This window comes from Arachis hypogaea, chromosome 1 (assembly GCF_003086295.3).
Source record: "Arachis hypogaea cultivar Tifrunner chromosome 1, arahy.Tifrunner.gnm2.J5K5, whole genome shotgun sequence".
NCBI lineage: Eukaryota > Viridiplantae > Streptophyta > Magnoliopsida > Fabales > Fabaceae > Arachis > Arachis hypogaea.
In genome coordinates, this window is record NC_092036.1 from 63,529,602 (window position 1) to 63,541,692 (window position 12,091).

The window sequence follows — 12,091 nt, forward strand, 5'->3', positions numbered from 1 at the left end:
AGATATGCGTCCGGCCTAAAGCAGAACGGAAGTGGTTGTCAGTCACGCGCGTTCATAGGTGAGAATGATGATGAGTGTCACGGATCATCACATTCATCAAAGTTAAGTATAATGTATATCTTGGAATAAGGATAGAAGAGAATTGAATAGAAAGTAATAATAATTGTATTGAAACTTGAGGTACAGCAGAGCTCCACACCCTTAATCTATGGTGTGCAGAAACTTCACTGTTGAAAATACATAAGTAAAAGGTTCAGGCATGGCCGAATGGCCAGCCCCCTGAGTGATCAAGAGACCGAATAGTCAAAAGATTAAACTGTCAAAAGATGTCTAATACAATAGTAACTTATCCTATTTATACTAGACTAGCTACTAGGGTTTACATGAGTAAGTAATTGATGCATAAATCCACTTCCGGGGCCCACTTGGTGTATGCTTGGGCTGAGCTTGATCTATCCACGAGCTGAGGCTTTTCTTGGAGTTGAACTCCAAGTTATAACGTGTTTTGGGCGTTCAACTCCGGATCATGACGTTTTTCTGGCGTTTAACTCCAGACAGCAGCATGTACTTGGCGTTCAACGCCAAGTTACATCGTCAACTTCCGAATAAAGTATGGACTATTATATATTTCTGGAAAGCTCTGGATGTCTACTTTCTAACGCCGTTGAGAGCGCGCCAATTGGAGTTCTGTAGCTCTAGAAAATCCATTTCGAGTGCAGGGAGGTCAGATTCCAATAGCATCATCAGTCCTTTTGTCAGCCTTTTTCAGAGTTTTGCTCAAATCCCTCAATTTCAGCCAGAAATTACCTGAAATAACAGAAAAATACACAAACTCATAGTAAAGTCCAGAAATGTGAATTTAACATAAAAACTAATGAAAACATCCCTAAAAGTAGCTTGAACTTACTAAAAACTACCTAAAAACAATGTCAAAAAGCGTATAAATTATCCGCTCATCAAGGTGCAGTGGTGGTAACAGGAGCAGCTGTGGATGAAGAGGGTCCGGCAGACGGTGGTGCTGTCTCATCAGTAGCAGTGAAAGGTGGTGGTCTGTAGCCCAAAGGCAGGAAGTTCCTACTGTGAGGAATGATCTTCCTACAGTCTGCAGTCGGTGGTCTCTCATCGGCATCCTCCCATGGCACGTCAGCTCGACGGCCCATCTGTGTAACGAAATAGGGAAAGGGGAGAGTGCCTCGGACGTAGACCCTGGCCATGTAGGTCCGGATAAATCGTGGCAAGTACAGGTCCTTACCCTCCATCACACACCATAGGTGGGTGATCATAGCAGCTGGAATCTTTATCTCATGAGTACTCGGCATCACATAATTACTCAGGATCTGATGCCATAACCGAGCTTCATCATTTAAGTACACCCTCTTGATTCCCTTGGGCAAGGTGGTGTTCTGACCCATCTCCCAAGGAACAGTCGGGTCCAAGGCTATCCTCGCCTTAACAGCATCTCAATCAAACTTCATCAAGTGCATGTCCTCCTCAGCCTTTTTGTAGCCATCAGGCTGATCGGACTTAGGTGGGAGTTGTAGAATGTCCTCTATGGCCTCCGCAGTGATCAATATCTGCTTCCCTCTCAGGTTCACTGCATCTAGGGTGGTGATGTAGTAGTTGCAGTAGAATTCCCTAACCCAAGATTCATTGACCTCTGTCAGTGCTCTCTCCAGAAAAAACCAGCCTCTTTGCTTGATTTGCTCAGTGGTGTATTGCTGGAGTGCTTCTGGAATCTTCAGAGTTCTCTCCAGGTATAGGTTCCTAGAGTTTGCAAATGCTGGATACTTCAGCTCACAGTATCGGTTTGCAAATTTTACTGAATCATTTGCAGGGAGCAGCTGGTCAGCTTTTTCCTGCTGGGTAAAGTTCTTCTCCCGCCATGAGGAATCATGCATTAGGTCGATGATGAACTGGGAGGAGTCTCCTCTTTTACGCTTGCCAGTAGTAGCCTTGCCTTTTCCTTTCCTCTGGCTGGCAGACATCCTGAAAAAACAGAAAACCAGGATATGGATAAAAATAGGAAAGCAAATAGGCAATTAATCAAAGAAAACTCAAAGTGGCAAAGGAGAATTAGAATGAGGTAAATGAGTTAAGTAAATGTGCATGAAGGATTGTATAGTAGTTAGAAGATTGAAAGGAAGAATTTACAATCCAAAATGTAATAGAATTCAGTTAAATAGAAAAATTATCATTATGCCATGGTTAGAAAGTTAGAGGAAAGTGAAAAAGCAGAAAAGAGATTTTAAAAGGTTAGTATGGTCAGAATTTGAAAAAGAAGTGAGTGAATTAAAATTAGTGAGTCAGTAAAATTTGGGTTAAAGTAAGTGGCATAAAGAATATATTCCACGTAACAAGGATTCAAAGTTATGACTAGAAGTAACTCATAACCGAATAAGGAAAACAGGTGGATGCTGATTCAAAGAGATATAAAAAAAATTGGAATCAAAACATCACAAATGCAGTGTATAAACCGGGAAATCAAAGAGGATAAGAAAGCGTGCCATGGCATTCATGAAATAGGTTGGTTAAAGCAGAGGACAACAGAGTTCAAATTGCCAAACCAAAATATGAATGAAAACATTTTACAAAAATTTGGGTAGCATTCCGGCTAAAATTGGATTGTCCCGGAAAATAAACAGCAATCAAACAGTTCATATGAATTAAAAATTGAAGCTTGAAATTTACATATAATGAATATAAGCATGAAAAACAGAGTAAAGAGCAGCATGAATTAGGAAATTACAGCATATGAACTAATATCATAGCAGCAGCAGGATTGCAAAAACATAAAGCAGTAAACAAGAACGGTGCAATTAAGCAGACCTAAATCCACTAACCACAGCCTAAGCTACCTAACAACCTAAAATCCACTACAACATGTATATCTAGCTATCCTAAACATGAACATAAATGGAAAAAAATAAGAAAAACTACGAACTGATGAAAGGGATCGCGTGTTACAGAACCTGGGAAGGCGAAAGAAGGAGGTTGGGGTATAGGGGTGGCTGGGGGTGGTGGCAGTGATGTTCGATGCGGCTGGTGGCGGCGGTGGGTGGTAGTTCGCGGAGGGCAGTGGCGGAAAGGGGGTGGAAGGGGAAGAAAGAAGAAGAAAGAAAAGGTGGGAAAAAGAGGGGGTTGGGTGGCGGTGGCGTCTAGGTGGTCGGCGGTGTCAGGTGGTGGTTGGGGCGGCGGCAATCGAGACTGGGTGGTGGTTGAGAGTAGAGGAAGAAGAGAGGGGGAAGAGGGTTGGGGGGCTGCGTGACTGATAGGGTTCGCGTGGCTTGGAGGGTTATATTTTGAAATCCTTGCGGTCGCATAGGGGATGCGGTCGCGTGGTGATGGTGAAAATGGGAATGACGCGATCGCGTGGGTCGCGCGATCGCATGGGAGGGGTAGAAGAGGGAATGACGCGATCGCGTGGGTCGTGCGATCGTGTCGATGGAATTTGTGCTAGACGCACGATTCCAGCATCGTTTCAGTGCAACTCTCTGTCTCCTTTTGGGATTTGTGCAATCCATGCGACGCGATCGCATCGTTCACGCGGTCGCGTGGGATTGGTTATGTGTATGTGACGCAAACGCATGGGGCATGCGATTGCGTGGGCCATTCTGTGCAAAACGCACAAGGGCCGCACGATTTCAGCCCAACTTTCTGGACGTTGGGTTTATATGCCGATCTCCAGGGCACGCGGCCGCGTGGGTGACGCGGTCGCATGCGTAGTGTTTTCCGCGATTTGACGCAATCGCATGGGGCATGCGGTTGCGTCGTGCTCCATTTTTTTTATATGCAGGAATGCAAAATGCAATGCTAATATGAATGCAGATGTAATGAATGTTATGTAAGTTTCCAAGTTCAATCAAAACTCAAGGACAAACAAAATAGACAAAAGTGAAAACTGAAAAAGGGACGAACATACCATGGTGGGTTGTCTCCCACCTAGCACTTTTAGTTAAAGTCCTTAAGTTGGACCTTGGATGAGCTTCCTGCTATGGTGGCTTATGTTTGAATTCGTCCAGAAATCTCCACCAGTGTTTGGAATTCCAGCATCCTCCGGGGTCCCAAACAAAGTATGTAAAGCCCTTGTGTGAGTTTAAACAGGCTTGCAGGCTCCTGGAGTATTGAATGTCATAATAGACTCCAGGATCCTAAACTTTTCTTCTACACCCGGCTTTGTTTTGATCTACATTGGTCCAGTCGGGTGATGAGTAATCCGAATTCTCACTGCAGTGACCAAACGGCTTCCGAGATCCTTTAAATTGAGCTTGACACCAATTCTTGCACCTCAAGTTGAGGTGTGAACCCTTATTGAATCTTTCATACCGACGCTGAGTGCGAGTCATATTCCTTTTCCTCTTAAAACCGCAGAGAGCTCTAAGCTGGCCATCTGTTTCAAGTAAACCATATTCAAGTGGAAAAGTAAAGATAAAAGGCAAAGGTGTTACCCTCTTGTAATTTGTGTTGGGCGGTAATGGCCTTGGGATACGTGTTTCCAGTGGTTCTAGAAGTTCTACTCCCTTATAATCTTCTGTGAATTCTTCCACTTCAACTATATCTTGATCAGAGTCTTCAATTTCTCCCTCATCATCGCTCGAGTCATATATTCGGGGTTGAGAAAAATCTACCTCGGCATCATCTTCATGTTCACTCAGGGAAGATTCTTCTGTCTCAGAGAAATCACTTGCGGATGCAAGGTCATCACTAAGAGAACAGGACTCGTGATCATCATCATCAAGGAAACCTGTGTCCTGGGTTATTCCGTTCAGTTCTTCATAAAATATTTGCAGTTGAGGTGGTGCAAAATCCTCCTCAGCGTCAATTGTAACATTCTCGACGAAATTCTCCACAACTCTGGATTCAAGTGGCGGTTCGGCATCTCCTAAATCTTCAACCAACTCTTCTTCTTCTGCAATGACAGCTTCCTCTACTTGTTCTAGTACGAAGTTATGCTCTATGCTATTCACTGGAGCTTCTAGCGTCTTCTTTGTACTGCGTTCTTCATTGGATTCTCCACATAAAGCCATGGGGGTCTGTTGAGGGGCTGAACGTCTAGAAGATAGTTGATTTATTGCTTGCTCTAGTTGATGAAGGGTTGTATTGAATTGGTTTATCGATTCTTCGAGGCGAACCTGTGATTCTTGGCTTGATCGATATGGACATGGTGCATAAGGGAGTGGTGGTTCTTGGGAGTAATTGGATTGGCGTTGGGGTGGATAAGGATCATGTGGTAGTGAATGGTGAAAAGAAGCTTGTGAGTGTGGTGGTTCGAAGTTTTGTCGAGAGGATGGTCTCTGAGCACAGGGTGGGGCTTGTTGGTAGTTACAAGGTTGTCCACCATATCTTTCAGCTGGGTATGCATTGTAGAATGGTCGTTGTCCATGATATCTTGGAGGGTGTTGTTGCCTAAAGGGTTGATTAGATCCTCTTGGCTCCATCCATCCTTGATTGCTCTGACCTTGATGCATATTCCTGCTGTGGTTTCTATTTCCTTCAACAAAGTTAGAACCAAACTCAAAGCGAGAGGGGTGAGAATTCATAATAGCTATCAGAAATAAGGGGGAAAAAAGAGAAAACAAATAAACAAGTAAAAGAATTTTTTTTTTTGAAAAATATTTACAATAACCAATAATAAGGCACACGTTTGCAATTCCCCGGCAACGGCGTCATTTTGACATTAGGATTTTTGCTAGTAAGAATTTTATAAAAATAGTTGCGTTGTAGATATAGATTCTAAACCAATAGAAATCCCTTCGTGCAAACATTTTGGTTGTCACAAGTAACAAACCCCTTTGAAATTGATAACCGAGTATACAAACCTCGGGTCGTCTTCTCAAGGAATTGCAGGGAGGTATGTTCTTATTATTGGCTATGAAAAAGGTAAAATTGGAATTTTTTTGGAATTTGGGCAATGGGAACAAGTATATTTTCAAAGCAATAAAAATAAATGAATAACTGTAAAATAAACTCTTGGTAAGGTATAAGAACTGGAAGTCCTATCCTAGTTATCCTGATCAGTTGTGATGAGAATTGGATTCTTCTCCCACCTTGTTAACCTCTAACTATAAAGGTAAGTTAAGTGGATGAATTAATTCGAATCCTCAAGTCCTAGTCTTTCCTTGGGAAAGGCTAGAGTTATTGGAATATGAATTAATGAAATAAAGAAATCCAATTTTCAATCAACAATGAGTTTGATAACTCTAGAGTCACCAATTATTTAACCAAAGCCAAAAGGGTAACAGGAAAATCCAAATTATTTATATAAATAAAAGACGGCAATCATCAATCTGAAATATCTCAAATAACATTAATTAAGAAAATCAATCTAAACGTGGAACATTGAAAATAAATAAATATAAAGAACCTGGGATTGAGAGTTACTCCTAAAACTAAGAGAAGTCCTAAATCCTAAATCCTAAAGAGAGAGAGGAGAGAACATCTCTCCAAACTAAACCTAAATCATGGAAAGTGACTAAAAATTCGGATTCTCCCTGAATGGATGCATTCCTCCACTTCATAACCTCTGGTCTATGACTTTTGGACTTGGATTTGGGCTAAAAATGGCTTCAGAATCCGCTATGAGTGTTTTCTGCAATTTCTGGTGCGTGGCCTCTGTCACGCGTCCGCGTGGGTCACGCGGTCGCGTCATTTGGAGTTCTTCTTATCACGCGGTCGTGTCGATCACACGTCCGCATCGTATGCGATTCGCTCAAGTCGCACGGTCGCGTCATCCATGCGGCCGCGTCGATGCTTCTTCGCTCTTGGCACGCGATCGCGTCTTTCATGCGATCGCGTGGATGCCAGTTTCATCAAAACTCCGTTTTGCACTTTCCTTCCATTTTTATACGTTTCCTTTTCCATCCTTTAAGTCATTCTGCCTTAGAAGATCTGAAACTACTCAACACACTAATCACGGCATCTAATGGAAATAAAGGTAATTAAAATAATTAATTTTAAACTATAGGAAACATGTTTTTCACATACATCACATAATACGGAAGGGAAAGTACAACCATACAATTAATATGAATAAGTGGGTGAAGGATTGAATAAATCACTCCGATTAAGCACAAAATATATCACAAAATATGGGTTTATCATTGAGTCCATTTGGAGAACATGTCTGGAGGGCATTGCCTAGTTAGTAGCTTGTATCTCTCCCAAGCTTCATATAGAGTTTCACTATCCTTCTGCTTGAAGGTCTGAATCTCCACCCTAAGCTTAGTCGGCTTCTTTGGTGGGAAAAATTCAGTGAGAAACTCGGTAACCACCTTATTCCAAGTATCCAAACTCTCCTTGGGTTGGGAATCTAGCCATAGCTTTGCTCCATCCCTCAGAGCAAACGGGAAGAGCATGAGTTTGTACACATATGGGTTTACTCCATTTGTCTTCACAGTATCACAGATTTACAGGAAACTAGAAATAAACTGATTTGGGTCTTCATGGGAAAGACCATGATACTGGCAGTTTTGTTGCACCAGGGTGACCAGTTGTGGCTTCAACTCAAAGTTGTTCGCAGCTATAGGAGGTACCACGATGCTTTTTCCATAAAGATCTGCATTAGGAGCAGAGTAAGAGCCAAGTACTCTCCTTTGTTGTTCATTCCCATTCGGGTTTGCCACATTGGCATTATCAGTATTATTAGGATCCATAGTGGATTCTAGAACCTTGTAAAATCTTACTTGTTGTAAACGCCGCCTTAAAGTCCTTTCAGGTTCAAGATCAAAGTCTAAGAGATGTTCTTTGTCTCTGTTCCTGCGCATAAACAAACAGAAAACAAGAAAAGATGGGAATCTCTATGTCAGAGTGCAGAGAATTTCCAGTGAGGTAACATGTGTAAAGAAATAAAATAAAAAAACTAAATAAAATAAATAAATAAATAGAAAAAGTTAAAATAAAAATAACTAGGTAACACCAAACCTAATTTCAGAAATTAAGAAAAATATTAGTGCTAATTATTTATTTAAAATATTTTTTCGAAAATAATAAAATAAAATTTAAATAAAATTAAAATTAAAATGCCTAATCTAAGCAATCAAACAACTGATAGTTGTTAATCACTATCAATCCCCGGCAACGGCGCAAAAAACTTGGTGCGGTGATTTACAACCACAGACTAACCGGCAAGTGCACCGGGTCGTACTAAGTAATACCTTACGTGAGTAAGGGTCGATCCCACGAGGATTGATGGATTAAGCAACAGTTACTGAGTGATATTCTTAGTTAGGCAAGCAGAAAAGAGTGTTTTGGTATTCAAAGAGCATTAAAAAGTAATTAAGAATTTCAGAAAGCAAGCAGCAATAAGTTGGGAATAAAATATTGAGAAAACAGTTAAGGCTTCAGAGTTATCTATTTTCTGGATTAACTTTTATTACTAACTAAATTAATCATGCAAGATTTAATTTCATGGCAAACTATATGTGACTAGACCCTAATTCCTTAGACCTTCCTAGTCTTCTCTAAAATTCATTAACTACCAATTCCTTGGTCAATTAATTCCAATTAGAAGGTGAAGTTCAAATTCCAATTTATATGCCACAAAAATCATAATTATCCAAAAATAAGGGGATTATATGTCACGTATCCCATTAAATACAAACAATTAGAAATTTAGGATAATATGTTTTCAAGTTGTTGTTCAAGTAAAGAGCTTTTCCAAGTTTTACAAGAACTCAATTAGAACATGGGTCATACTTCCATTCCACCCAAATTCATAAATAAAGAACGAAAACAAATTATTGAAATATAAATCAAAATATGGATTAAATTAGAAAGATCAAATAAATTAATCCATACAAATAGATAGAGCTCCTAACCTTAACAATGAAGGATTAGTTGCTCATGGTTCAGAGAAGAAAAATAAAGATTCTGGTAAAATGTACTGTCTTTCCATCTGATGGCATCTAAATTCCTATTTATAACAAATCCTAATTAATTTAAAATCTAATTATCTAAAATTAAAAATAATATCTTTTCCTAAAGATAAGATTTGAATTTAAATTCGAATTAATTAACAAGTCTTCAGCTGATGGGTGGGGACCACTTGATTTGTCCATTCTACAGCTTCTAATCTGTGTTTTCTGGGCTGAAAACTGGGTCAAAACAGCCCAGAAATTGCCCCCATCATTTTCTTGCATTTTCTACACGTGGCGCATGTCACGCGTACGCGTCAGTCATGTGTACGCGTCGCTAGTCTTCTTCGCAAGTCACGCGGTCGCGTCGGTCACGTGGACGCATCGCTGAGCAAATCTTTAATTCACGTGTACGCGTCAGTCACGCGTACATGTCACCATGGATACCTCCAAATCACGCGCACGCGTCAGGCACGCGTGCGCGTCACTCCTCGCAGCCATCTCCTTTGATTCTTGTGCTACAGAAACTCCATCAAATCCAGCCGAATGCTACCTAAAATAAACAGTATTGCACAAAACTCAAAATAGCATCCATAGTGGCTAAAATACAATTAATTCTTGATTAAGCTCAACAAAATCCATGCAAATTCACTAGGAAAAGATAGAAAAGATTCTCACGCATCAATTAGCCAGGCGGTAGCTGTGCCTGGTATTTTTCATCTGAGACGAGAAATCTGATAGTTGATTAGCCGTATAGAAACTGTAGAGGACCATTTTCACTAAGAGGACAGGAGATAGCCATTGACAACGGTGATCCCCAATATATAGCTTGCCATGGAAAGGAGTATGAATGATTGAATGATGACAGTAGGAAAGCAGAGATTCAGAAGGAATAACACATCTCCATACGCTTATCTGAAATTCCCACCAATGAATTACATAAGTATCTCTATCTTTATTTTATGTCTATATATCTTTTAATTATCAAAGCTTCATAACCATTTGAATCCGCCTGACTGAGATTTACAAGATGACCATAGCTTGCTTCAAACCAACAATCTCCAGTGCACTTGCTGGTTAGTTGTGCAGAATTGTGAGGAAAGTATTGAGATTACGATCGTGTGTACAAAGTTTTTAGTGCCGTTGTCAGAGATCACAATTTCCTACACCAGCTGGCACTACGCTAAAATGGCAAAGTACTCGAAAGAAATTTTGAGCCAAGTGACCTATTCTTGTGATGCAACGACGTTGGCCTGCCGACGCCTGGGGAAGGAAAGTTGGCGGCAAATTGGGAAGGCCCATACAGGGTAAAAGAGGTTCTCGGTAACGGCGCCTACAAACTGGAACGACTAGACGGCAGGGAAGTTCCTAGAACCTGGAACGTGAGCAACCTAAGAAGGTTCTATTCTTAGAACTCGAGGCATACTAAGCGAGCAAGTGGTCTGCCGGTTTAACCAGTTTAGTAAGACCTGTATTACTTTACGTTGAATTATTTGCCCTTGTCATTTATTTGCTATCACTTTGTGTTTGGATTATTTACCATTAGTTTCCTATTTGCTACTCGTCATCTCTTTTTTGTATTCAATATTATTAATCAAATTATTGTGTCGAGTAATCAACACCGTAGCAATGCGTCACCCCGAGAACCACCAAAGTAACAAATGCCATAATGTACGGCTATTAAAACGATAAAAGCCACGACTTGGCTTCACTAATTACTAACGAAATGGTAAACAAGTATAAGAAAATAGCTAATTACCAACAAAACAGTAAGAAAACATCAAGCAAGATAATTACTGACAAAGCGGGGAGCGAGCAGTTCATTACACACCGACAAAACAGCAAACAGACTTGCTAAAACCACTAGTGTTCAAAGGGTTACAAATTACAAAGCCCAAAAAAGTACAAGTTACTTCTTCAGCATATCAACAATCTTGCCATCCCTGATGGTCTTGAAAACGCTGATAGCCAAAGTGTCAAAGTTGGGAGCCAGCAGTTTCACTTGAGCTTTGAGGGCCTCCTCGGTCATCAAGATGGCATTCTTGCCCTGCTTCATGGTCTCTTTATACTTCTTTTTAAACTCAGATGTTTTAGCTTGGGCCGTCTTACCGACGAGAGGGCCTCATCACGTTCCTTCTCAAGCTCAGCCACCCGACCTTGAGTAGCGTTAAGCTGACCTTTCATGGTAAGCTCCCACTCGGTAAGGCACGCCACGGCAGCATCGGAGGTCTTGACTATCTCTTCGGCGATCTTGAGCTTCTCCTCGGCGTCAGCTAGCAGCGTTTGAAGCAACTTGACCTCATCTTTGTACTTGGCATTAGCCTTGACAGAGGATTCAACCTTGTTCTCCAACGACCGCACCTTCGCCAAGGCGGATTCTGCTTTTCTTGCTATAGCGGCTCCCCGAACTAGAGTCCGGTACATCCATCTGGCCTGTGAGGCGAGATCCCCACCATAGAAGAAGTCCTTCATGCTGGGAAGCAGTTGGGAATCAATGAAGTTCCCGGCATCGAAGTTCTTCACCATCACCGTGAGAACTCATTCAAGACTAGAAGATGGCTTCCTTTTTCTTGGGTTGTCATGGAAAACCACCTCTGGCCCTTCAACCTCCAGCTCCAAATCTGGTCTGGGACCTGAACCAGTGCTGGTCCATGCCACCTCCCCCTGAGTAGGTTGAGACTGTGCCTCAAGCTGAACGACATCCTGGGGAGGCACCTCGTTGGTAGGGGTGGCAGGTTCGTCGTTGCTGCCATCAGCAAGGAAGGTATTGAACAAAGCATCAAGTCCAACCTGCTCGCCAGCCATTGATACTGCAGCAACAAATGAAAGCTCGTTAGTTGGGAAAAATAGTTTATCAGCAGCACAAATAATAAACCCGAGCAAATGACTAAATGACTACTCACGTATGTAACTTCTAGCCATATCCTGATCACCCATGAGGAGGTGGGGATTGACATGGTTCCTCCCAAAAATAGCCAACAACACGTCGGCGACCCTCTTGTTCTCAGGAGACAACCCTTTGTATGTCACCTTAGTAAAGGCCTTAGCTGCAGCCCCGAAGCTCGAGTAGGTCGGGATGGATGCTCCCCTCCAATCTCAACCAAAAGGGGTGCCGACCTTCAACCAGGCGAACTTTGAAGTATTTATCCTTAAAACCATGGTATGAATCCTCAAACAGGCCAAAGATCCTCTGACCTTGGGCTGATCGGAAAGACATGAAGCCTTTTTTTTTTCCCTCCCCT